We start from the raw sequence: 12,203 nt of genomic DNA, 5'->3' as shown, positions 1-12,203 counted from the left end.
ATTACAGATTATCTGTTTTTCAGAAGACTTGACAAGGTAGTGAATGCCTTTCTTTACATAAAAAGCAAATTCTCGAATAGAGAAGTGAAGATTTACTAGTCAGTTTAATGTTTTATCTAATTTAATTGATCAAATATTTTAGTTATATTAGCTATCTTTGTCTCTAAAGCATCTTGACATAAAAATTGTTTCACAATGTATATACAGTATTACTAACCATAATTGCATATGCCTTTATTTAAAGCATGTTATACCATAATATAATTAAAATAGTTTTTATGCTAAAACACTTCATCAAACTTCTAAGGAATTTCTCTATTTGAAGAGAACACAATTCTTAAAATTTATGAAACCTTCTCAAAAAGGTTGCTTAAAGGAAAAAATTCTTTTATATTATAGTTCCATAAAAACAAAATAAAACAAAACTATACTTTCTAGCTATTGCTTTCAGCAAGAGATTAGCAGCCTAAATTTGTAGAAAGATAAAAAAGGCAATGGCAAATATGTGGGTTTCAGTCATAATTAAAACATATTTATGAAGAATTACACACTATTGCACATAAAATAAGCACTTCCATTCTTAAAAAAATAAAAAAATTCTCATCTTGAAGTGTGCTGAAATTCAAATTGGGCTAATGGAGTGTTTCCTTCTGACTCTGAATTATTTTTTACCTGGGAAGTTACTAAGAAATCATAAAGTTTAACTTCTTTACCAGTTCTTCATTTGAACATGATTATTCTCAGAAATCTAGGAGCAAGGAAAAAACACCCACATTTGTCATAATTGGCTAGGAAAGGCTTCCATAAGCATCACTAAACATCAGTAGTTGAACGCAACAGAATCGTATTCTTTGTCACATGGGTTGGCAGGATCCCCACTCAGGCTGATCAAGGCTCAGTACACTATGTTGCAAGTACACTATGTGCTGCACGTGGTCTCCTTTGTCACGACTCCAGAAAAAGGGAACCCCTGGAGAATAGCCCTTGGATACTTCACTGCCTCAGGAAGGATCTGACATGTGTCACTTCTGCTCATATGTTGTTGGCCAGCACTAGTGACATGGGCCTGTTTGACCGAAAGGGTGCCAGAGAGTGTGTGAGTGAGTGAGTGTGTGTGTGTGTGTGTGTGTGTGTGTGTCTACAGATAAAATATTTGGCAGATGTCACTGCCTCTGACACATGGATATCTGCTATTACTGACACTCTGGCTGTTACAATGTATGAACAAAAACCCAAGTCCCACTGGGAAAGTCAGACGTTATAAAATAGTAACTGAGAACTTGCGAACATATTCATTTCCTCCTATAGAAGACTTAAATCTTGTTTCATATTCAAGATCTGAAAAATTAGGAAAGTAGAGAAAAAATGTATTTCTAAAAAAGGCCCACAAGTTTCTTTTGATTTCTAATGGGAGGGGCAGCTGTTTGATGAAACATGCTTTGCATGCTTTCTAGCACTACCGATACTGATGATACTTACTGCAGGAGACTCGTATCCAACGAGCATCTGAGAAAGAAAAAAAAAAAAAAAAAAGAACTGCTAAGCCCTCTGGATGCATTTTTAGAGGCTTCATTGTAAATGATACTGTAGAGGAGGATCCTGAGAAACAGCGAGATAACCTCAGGAGAGATCAGGAGGTCTGGTAAAACCTGAGAGAAAGTAATTACAAAGCCTCGAGGAAGGGGTAGGAGGAATGTGATGTCAGAGCCTGGCAGAGAACACATTCTATCGAGTTTAAAACACATAAAACGTACCAGTGGAAAAGATAGAAATTATTAAAAACAAATTATTTAGACTCTTTCTCAGAGATATTTTCAGTACAAAATAAGTCACTAGTTTAATATCTTTTCCACTTCCTCAAAAACTTTCCTCATTCATGCCCTCATTTATTCATGGAGAAAACATTTATAGAAAGCATCTTATGTGCAGGGGATCAGGCTAGACACTGCTCTCGTTTTTAGTAACATCTGGATCCCAAGTCAGGTTACAATTATGTTACGAACAGATCACTTCCATAGCACAGAAGCGTGCCAGAAAGTTAATTTGCCCTTTAACAAACCCACAGTGATATCCTCATATTTGCCCTATTATTGTAATGGTCACTCAGTGCAGACCACATTGCAAGATTATGAATCAGCACCACCATAGAGTAAATTGACTAACAAGCCTAAATAATACTGTGCAGAAAAGAAAAAGAGCTAGATGAAAGAATATTGCCTCTCTGATACACACTTTTCAGATAGCTTGATTCTGATATTTCTTGTGCAACAAGACAGAAGATTGATACGATTTTCCTCTGAAAAAATGATAGCCCATGAGAAATAAATGTTCATAGCTCACATTCATATTTGAAGAAAATTTTCCTCATTCTATCAAACTGTTATTCACTGTACTACAGGCTATTAAGGGATTTTCATCTGCTTTATCTTCTTGGCTTTTCCTGCTGATTTCTAATTAAAGTTAAAAGAATTAAATGAACCAGGGATGCTGGGGTTACTCCAGAATGAGAAAAGATCAGGCCACTGAATCCACTGAGGTGTATCACGGGTCACAGGTTGATTTTCGAATTATTATTCACAATGATTTTTTTTTTTTTCCTAGCCTGAAGACAAAACATGAATGCCTTCTAAAACTAGACAGATTATAGAGATCAGAGTTTCAGGTCAGTTTCACAGAGCAATACTATCTAGGAAAAGACATGCTTTTAGAAGTATTTGGAGGTTATTTTATACATCATCCCCAATAATTTTGGATATTTAAGAATAATGAACATTTCAGTTTCTCAATTATTTTGAGAGTATTTAATTTCGCTTAAAATGGCAGTTTTTAGAATCTAAGCAGATGCATTTATATTTATTAAACTATGATCTATGGAAGCAATGTAGTGCTGAAGGTGATAGTGTTTTTAGAGATGTTTAGTTTAATAAAATGTGCAATACTAACAGCCTGTGGACAACGCTTAGCGGTGGGTGAATGGTCACAGTAAGGTCAGGGTGGAGGTCGTGCTGCACCCTGCAGGGCCAGCTGGGACCAGCAGGGGTGCTGTGAGTGGCTGTGACCATATAGACCCGACACCTGGGCCCTGTGGGCCTTCCCTTCTGCTCTGTCCCCTTTTGGATCCGCTGACTCTACCTGTGGCTTACAGAAGATAGGGGACTGTGTTCACTGTTCATACTTATTCAGCTTTTCAAATACTAAAACTTCAGTTTCTTTACGTGTGCTTTTAAACTAAGTAATCCAGACCTTGCTTGGGTGTGCATGTGTGCAGATGTTTGTACAAGTATGCACTTACAAATGTTTGTGCTTTAATCATATTTCAGTAAGTTTATTAAATCATTAGCGAAAGTGTTGTGCTAGACATCACAGATGCAAAAGTGATTAGGACATGACTGACCACTTTCCTCTAGATACGAGCCGTGTGGTGGTAGAGGCATACACAAGATTATTTAATATTTACACATAATCCTGTAATAGAGGTATGCGTAGACTCCAACAAGAATACTCAATCCCATCTGAAGCGGTATTTGATGGTGGCCAACATATAGCTCTTTAAGGAAATGATGCTCTTAATGGATGACTCCAGGATGAAAAGATGGAAGGACTAAAAGGAATCTTGTGAACACACCTCACACAGCTCAGCAGCACACCAGCTTGATGTTTGTGGAGAGTAACAGAGTCCTGTGTCCTCAGAGTGTGAAGTTCAATTCAGAAAGCGGGGTGGGAAGATAAAGTTAGAGAGCAGGCAGTAAAGAGGACATGAACCGGAGAGGCTGGGCCTTATTCTTTGAGCCGTGGCAGCCACGGGAGTGTTTTAAGCAAGAAAGTAAATGTGGTCCGTGTTTCCTTTTCCATCCCTTTGACAGAAGTTGGGAGAATGGGGTTGAGGACATATGATTACCAGAACGGGGAGTCAGTGAAGATGTTGCCTCATTCCAAGAACTAGGCAGTAGGCAAGTTGAGCCAGTGTTAGTAGGAATGGAGGGAGGAAGGGATTGATGTAAAGTTAGTGGAATCAGTAGGATTTTCTGATTAGTGAGGAAGTGGTGAGTGCCAAGCCAACCATCAGATTTCTGACTGAATGGATGGTGATGACACAGCATGAACCATGGACGAGATTTGTGGATGGGAGGGTGATGGGTTTTTGAGCTTGTAAAACAGCCAGTTGGGCACATCCGACAGACATTTGGAAATAAAAGTTAAAAGCCATAAGACCTACATGCCCACTAGGAATCAATACTGTTAGAAAAAAAATTCCCAAAGTTTTTGTCAATTTTACATTTTTTAATCAAATCAAGAGGGGAGGTGTAGCATTAGTAGAGGCAGTATAAGTAGTGAAGGTTAGCGAGCCAGCTCTCAGCACATTCGGACTTGCTTTCTAGTACTGGCCGTGCCACTGCGAACTGTGTGATGATGCTGGGGACATCTTGTAAGCAGGTTGTAAGGATAAAAAGACTTTTTGCGCCTAAAGAGCTTAGGACATGGAAAGTATACATACTAGTTGTTGTGATTTCATTATTATTAGCAGCTCTGTTTGCAGTTAGAGTATATCTGTAAGACCGGAGGACAGAATCAAACATCTCAAGTGTCTCGGTCGCATTTCCCACCACGTAGAGAACGTAACCTACAGGTGAAGGGAAGGCAGAGACAAGCCGAGATACGAGGCCAGAAAATTCAAGTCCGGGGTTTCAGTGATCCCGATTCCCGCTTGCATCTCAGACTCTCTTGCAATTTGATTACCCTCTTTCTCATGATCAAGTTTAGATTGGCCCAGATTTCTGCCATTGTAGCCAAACGTGTTCATGTGAAGAACTACTGAATGAACTTAAGTAGAGGAAATTGCAAGTTGCTACGCAAGCACGGTTGATAGTATTTGATGGGGACCAAAAAATAGTGTCTTTTCGGCTTTCGTGAGTTTGGAACAAATTGAGAGAGGAGCACATGTGTTTGAAAGACAAAGATAAGTATATCACTAGATTACTGAAAAATAATTAACCTTGTTTGGATGTGCATGGATTTCCTAATTGTAGACCCAAGAATTAAATTCCCTATTGGTCACAGAGATAGGAAATGACCAGGTCTTTAAATAGTTGGCTCCTTTAACTGAAGGCATGAAGTAGAAGAAAGAAAACCTAGCCGGAAGCCTCAATGCCCTCCTAGGGGGAAAATAGAGTAAAATATTCAAAGGAAATCCAAAATTAGTATTCAAATTGGATTATTGCACGAAGCTATAACGTATATTGTGGCTACTCCCTAAAATAAAATTGAAATTGTACCATATGGTGGAAAGACCTTCGATTTGGATAGAATTTGACTCTCACTTCTTCACTTTTTAGATAAGCCATTTAACTTTCTGAATATAAATCTAGGAATCTTTAAAATGGAGAAAGATACACATTTATGTGATTGCTGTGAAGGTTATATGAAATGAGAGGGAACTATTATATCTTTTATTATATTAAAAGTTTTAAGTATTTTAATTTTTAGTTTAATAGCAATTACCAAAATTTTATTAGACATTAGGTACATTTTTTTTTAACAGGACATGTCATAATATTTATCTTCCTTAAATCGTATTGTGTTAGACTTCAAGCTATTATATTTCCTAGCTGGTGACATTCAGTCTGTCACTGTGTGAAGGTTATGCGAAGGTTTTTATGCTGACATCCTTACCGCTCAAGACTGATCACTTGAGGTTGGAAGCTGTATCACTTCTTCATACTTCATGCTGTTTTCTGAGGCTGGGAGCACCATACCTAGGATTTAGCCAGCTCGGATGCTTCATGCAGGCTTCTCCCCACCCCAAAGAACTGCCGCTGAACCTGGGGACCAAACAGCAAAGAATCTACAGAACTCCACCTCTAGAAAAAGTACGGGTTCTCTTTTTTCCTGAATGCTTTAGCCTCTCACCCGTCTATTCTAGCATACTTTTACCAAGATACAGAAAAGAGGCAGGTGTGAAAGGCAGGTTGAAAGGCTATCTGTTGTTTACTTTGGATTCGAGCCTGTAGCAAAATCTCTTGCTATAGAGAAAGTCCATGTGCTCGCCTGAACTCTTAGAAAAGGAAGGAGAATATATGATGGAAAAATACAACCAAAACAAAACGGACATTAGTTTGTCCATAAATTATGCTGAGGCCATGATATTTTATTTTCCCTATGCATTTAAAAACTATAATTCTCATGTGAAATCTGTCTTATAGAAGATACAGGGGCTGCATTGCTTTTCCACTTGTTCTCTTTGGATGGATATCTCAGTAAGGTAAAGTCATATTTCAAATATTTTTGGTTTTTGATTGTTTTAAAGTATGTAGTAATAAAATATATACTTGACACATTTTAATGAAATTTTAAAAATTTAATACTGATTTTCAGAATGACTTTAATACAGTGTTTTCCAGACCACTGTAAAATAGAAACCGTTTTTTACAGGGTGACAAAAAAACCTTATTCTAATATCTATCCTTTAAAATTGTTTCTGAATTAGTTATTTTTTACGGAAGGGGATACAGAAGTTTTCTGAGGGAAAAAAGAAATACTTTTACATAATATAGTTTAATCCTTGTTTATTTGAGCTCTTCTGAGAGAACAGGAGACATTTTAAACTAGCAAAAAGAAAAAAACAAAATAACAACAAAAACTTCTAATATCAGCTGAAGCAGAAGATTCTAATTTATTGGAACTTATTTATTATATGCTTGAGAGATTCTTTGAGCTGCACAAAGTTGGGGATTAATACACGGGCAAGCACAAGATGGACAAGGCAGATGTCGCGTTAACCCAAACTCTCTGGAATCAGAGAGCAGCTGTGTGGTTTCAGATGACCATTCTGGCACGTGATTTATACAAGGACCAAAATAGATGCTACTCTACATTAAAATATAATAATAATAATAATAATAATTAATAATAATAATAATAAAAGAAGGAAACTTAAAAAAATTGCATTGTAAGACCTGGCTAAAATCAAATTATATCCCCATAACCATGAAGTAGTCAATCATAATACATGAGAATTAAGATTTTCCCGAGGCAATAAACCCTAAATTCCCAGAGTCAATTGAAATGTAAATCACCTAGCCATCATTTTAAATCTAATATATCTTCATTAACCTAAAAGTATAGCTAGCCAATGCAGAGACCATCTCCATCTCAATCATAATTCAGAATAGTGCTATTAATTTACAAATGACTTCTAAATTCTCATCTGTCAAAAGGATTAGGCTCCTGGCAGCTCTAACGTGCGGAATAGTAGGTTGCATGTCATAACGAAAGAAGAAACTGACATCATTACTAGAGAAGTTTTCTGGGGAATTTTTTTTTCTAAATCTGCTGACCCTCAGTTCCTCCAACTCTGAAATAAGAATATCTGTAGTTGCTTCTCATATATCTCCTATTCTCTCTCGAACCCACCCTGGTCTTTCATTTCTATCACTCCACTGAGAGAGCTCTTTCCAAAGTCATTTGTGATTTCCATAGTGGTAAATCTGGCAATCAAGTCATCCGTATTTTACTGGAGCATCAGCAACATTGGGCAGAGTATCCTCATTTAACTTGACTTTCTAGTTAGGGCACCACTCTTTTTTGGTGAAACTCCCACTACATCGACTATTTTTTTCTCAGCCTCCTTTTCACATTCTCATCTTTATTCTAAAATAAGACATATGAAGAATCTTCACGTTGAATGTTAGGGTGCACCTTGCCTTATATTATGTGAAGTATCTGACAGCTTCATTGCTTGCAGTCTAATTAGTTAGCTTGCCACCGTTTCATATATATGGGTAGAAGACTTGAGAATCCTGGGTCAGAGACAAAAGCCAGTTTATTACTGAAAGCAATAGCAGTAGCCAGAGTAACACACTTGTGCTAGTTATCCTTGTCGCTTTCCCCCCATGCCGCCGTTTATACACACAGCATGTACTGGTGAGCTTATGGGGAAATTGGAAGCCCCGTGCAGCGATGATGGAAAATCTAAAATGGTGCATCAGCTATGGAAAACAGTACGGTGGTTCCTCAAAAAATTAAAGCATAGCATTACTATATGACCCGGCATTCCCACTTCTGGATGTGTGCAGGAAAGAATTGAAGTAGGGACTTGAACAGATTTTCGTGCACCAGTCTTCACAGCAGTAGTATTCACAATAGTCAAATACTACTATTTGACTAAAAGGTGGAAACAAGCCAAAGGTTCATCAAAGAATGAATGGAGAAAAAGCAAGGGATATGTGCTGATCCTGGCATATCACTCAGCTTTAAAAGGAAATAAAATTTTCATATATATACTACAACATAGAAAAACTGAAGGAATTATTCTTAGTGAAATAAATCAAACACAAAAGGATGAATATTGTGTAATTCCACTGATACAGGATGACTGGAAGAGTCACATTCGTGGAGTCAGGAGTCGAATGATGGCTACCCTGGGCTGGAGACAAGACATAATGGGCCTTAACTTTTCGATGGGCACAGTTTCAGTTTGGGATAGTGAATAGTTTCTGGAGTTGGATAGGTGGTTGTAAAACAGTGTGAATGTACTTAAAATGCCACCAAATTATACGCTTAATAGTGGTTAAAGCAATTTTATATTACATTTTATCACAATTGTACTTTTTACCATAATTTAAAAAAAATATTTTTTTATCATTGACTTGATTTGTTGCCTTGATCAATAATCCATAAATCGTATATATGTGGCTCCATCACTGGATTCTCTCTTCTCTTCATTCTACCAGTTTATATTTATCTATAGACTGCATACATTTCTCGAAGTTTAGGACAAGTTTTGAAATGTGTTAGTGTAAATCCTCCAGGTTGGTTTTCTTTGTATCAAGACTATTTTGTCTATTTCAGATTCTTTGATTTTTCTAGGTAGACTTTAGACTTCATTTATCGAATTATCTAAAAAAGCTATCTGAATTTTCACTGAGATTGTGCTGAATTTGTTGATTAATTTGGGAAAAAAGACAACAGCAGTGAGCTTATCTTACCTATTCATCAGCATGACATATATTTTTTATTTATTTAGGTCTTAAATTTCTCTCAGCAATATTTTGTAGTTTTCAGTGTAGCAGTCTTCTACTTTTTTTCTTTAGATTTATTTCTAGGCATTTCCTATTTTTAGATATTAAGGTAAATGTTCTGTTTTCATTTTATTTTTCAATTCTGGTAGCTAGTATATTAAAAAATATGATTGATTGTTTTATTGACCTTTTATCTTGCAACCTTGCAAATTCATTTATTAGTTTCAGTAGTTTTTAGGTATTCCACAGGGCTTTCTACATACTAAATAAAAATCAAAACAGTTTTACTTTTTTTTCTTTCTAATCTTTCTTTGTAGCATTTTTTTTTATTAGTCTTATTGTATTGTCTAGAAATTTTTCATTGTGCTAGATGTAATCCAGGTAGAGCATCCTGACACTAAGTGGGTAAATGACATTGAATAAAACGAAGATTTAAAAATCACATTCCCCATTTTAGGAAAAAAATTAGATATAAATAGAATTTTTAAAAACAGTGGAATTCTATTATAATATATACCAGTTAACTTTTAGGAATCGTGTCCATTTGCAAAGAGGAAGCAGAGTTGAGAGGCATAGTTGCTTCATTTCATATAAGAATGGATACACAAAGGGCGAAGAGAAACAAAGAAACTGTCTCTGTCTCTGTGTGTGTCTCTCTCTCTCCCTCACCTTCTTAAAATGTTTTACATAAGATAGTTTCAATATAAAAGTAATAGTTTAGTATTGCCTTACCCTTTAAACTTTACCGACATGAGTATTTCCCTCTTTTGCAAACAATAATGTATAATTTCTTATTGTCAACCTGGTGAAGGGGAATGCTTCAGTGACATGAGAGAAATGATTATCTTTTTGTTAATTCTCCAAACACATATGGTGAAATAATTTTATGTCATGCTATAGTGCTCCCCAGAGGTTATAAAATGATACATTTAAGCTAGTTTTCCATCTGGTTACTATTTATTAACACTGACCAATAAAGATATATGTATATCTATGTCTTGATATATAATGTAATTAATATAACAGTATAATATAAATACACATATATGCATTTGTGTGTGAATCTATACAGTGTGTACATACATATATCTGTATCTATCTGATCATATTTTTTACAATGGGCATTTGATTGTTGCTGATACAGCAGTTCCTTTAGATCACAACTTGCCATTTTTGCTTCCAATGACTATAAACCTTTAGAACCCTCCATTTTTCTCCAACTAAAGCAATTATTTTCTTCCTGAAAGGACATGTATGCCATTTATTGTTGCCTTTTTAAAAATGACAACTTTAACATTTTTTTCTTTAAATTAAATGTACATTACTTCTTGGAAAATGTATCTTGAGTAAACTGCCTTAATTGGAGGAGAGAGAGAGGAACAGCACAGTGAATTTAAGATATTCTCATCATTTGGTTCACATGACCTTTTATGAAAAGCGAAAACTCGTCATTATTTTCTACAGTCCTGTATTATACTTCAAGAGCAGCTCTTGGAACCAATCTCAAGAAACAATTTGTCAGTATGTATAATGGTGATGTAGCACATGAACCAAACCTTCCATAATGTTTGTTTTTGGAAACAGAAATAATCCAAGATTTCCTTTCCTTTTTCCTTTGAGGAAATCAGTGTCCTCTCAGGTGTACTTGTCCTTATTCTAGCTCCTTCTCACTACTCGTTCTAATAAGGTTTGAGAGTTTTACTCATTGAAGGGTTGGAACTGGCACAATAAGAAGTCATCAACATTGACTTTTTAAAAATACCTTTAATGTACAGAATCCATGTGACACTCCAACTTGATTGCATAGCTTCTATGGACTTAAAAAAGCATTTAATCTAATTAAAATCTAATTGTTAAAAAGCAGTTCTAAAATCCTTATAAGCAGTCTAAAATATACATATGTAAAATAAGAACATAAAAATCGCCTGTAATTCTGTATTCACTGTGAATGAAAGCAGTGATGGGCAGCAGCAGCCTTACAAGTTACCCACTGCCTGTTCTAGGCAATAAGGGCAAATCTTAGGGAAGGCAAAGCAAGGCCACTAAGAGTCAAGTCCAGGCTTTGGAGAGCCACGAGAGGTTTGTGGAGGCTGGGCTGACAGACGCTGGAGCAGGTGTTTTTGGCAACCGGGCCCTACCAGGCCTGAGCTCTGTACTCAAGGGTCCTACAGAGCACCTCTGAGTGTCACTCCCCAGGGCCAAGGCCTGCATCATTGTCTTTTTCGCCATCAGACATCAGAACTTCCGCAGAGAGCTACTGAATTACAAAGGTGTGAATGTGAGATGCGTGGGGGAAGTTGGTCCTGCCAGGGAAATACAAAGAGTTAAGCCTACCTTTAGTCTTATAATTCTTTCCAGGAATCTTTAACTACAATATTTTTTCACTTATAATGTTTTATGACTACTAATGGTTGTATTTTGCAATGTAAAACTATAACAATATAAATGAATATAAAATAATATGTTTAGTAAATGTCTTATTGAGGGATATTTGACTTCTTTCCAAGTTTTGATATAAAAAAATACCGACATCAAAATTTTGGACAGAGACATTTGTATGAATTGCTGTGAAGTTATGTTAGATTTCTGGCGGTTAAATTACCGTTATTTAAAAAAAATCTTGATACATATTATTAGGTTTATATTCACACCTTGCAGATATTAACAGCCTGTTCTACTGTATACTGAACAATATTAATATTATTTAACAGTAGCTTAAAATTAGTAAAGTGATAATAAATTCTTATTACTAATTGATAAGCAATAGGAATCTGACAACCTTTTCTTATTAAGAGAGTATACATCTTTCATGTGTTTAGTGACTATTTTTAACATTTTTTTATAATATCTGTTCATATAATATTACGTTTTCCAAAGGGAAGTTTTAGTATTTTAGTTGTTGGTTAAAAAAAAATCTTTATATATTAAAGGTATTAATAATTTCTTTTATTTTTGAAAATGATTTTGAAAATTCTTTTATTTTTGAAAACTAGGATTTGCTTGATTTGTAAATTAGTTTCTGATAATTCTTGATATATAGACAATTTCTTTTATAAATTGATTTCTATTGACTTTTCTTTGTGATTTCTTCTATTGTTTTATACTTATAAGGCTATACACTTTATATTACAACATCCCTATTTTCTTCTAGTTCCATTTTATTTATGAACTCTTTAATCTGCCTCT

This window comes from Pteropus medius, unplaced genomic scaffold (genome assembly GCF_902729225.1).
Source record: "Pteropus medius unplaced genomic scaffold, Ma_sr-lr_union100, whole genome shotgun sequence".
Taxonomy (NCBI): Eukaryota; Metazoa; Chordata; class Mammalia; order Chiroptera; family Pteropodidae; genus Pteropus; species Pteropus medius.
The sequence above is the reverse complement of the archived record's forward strand: the minus strand, read 5'-3'. Positions refer to the sequence as shown.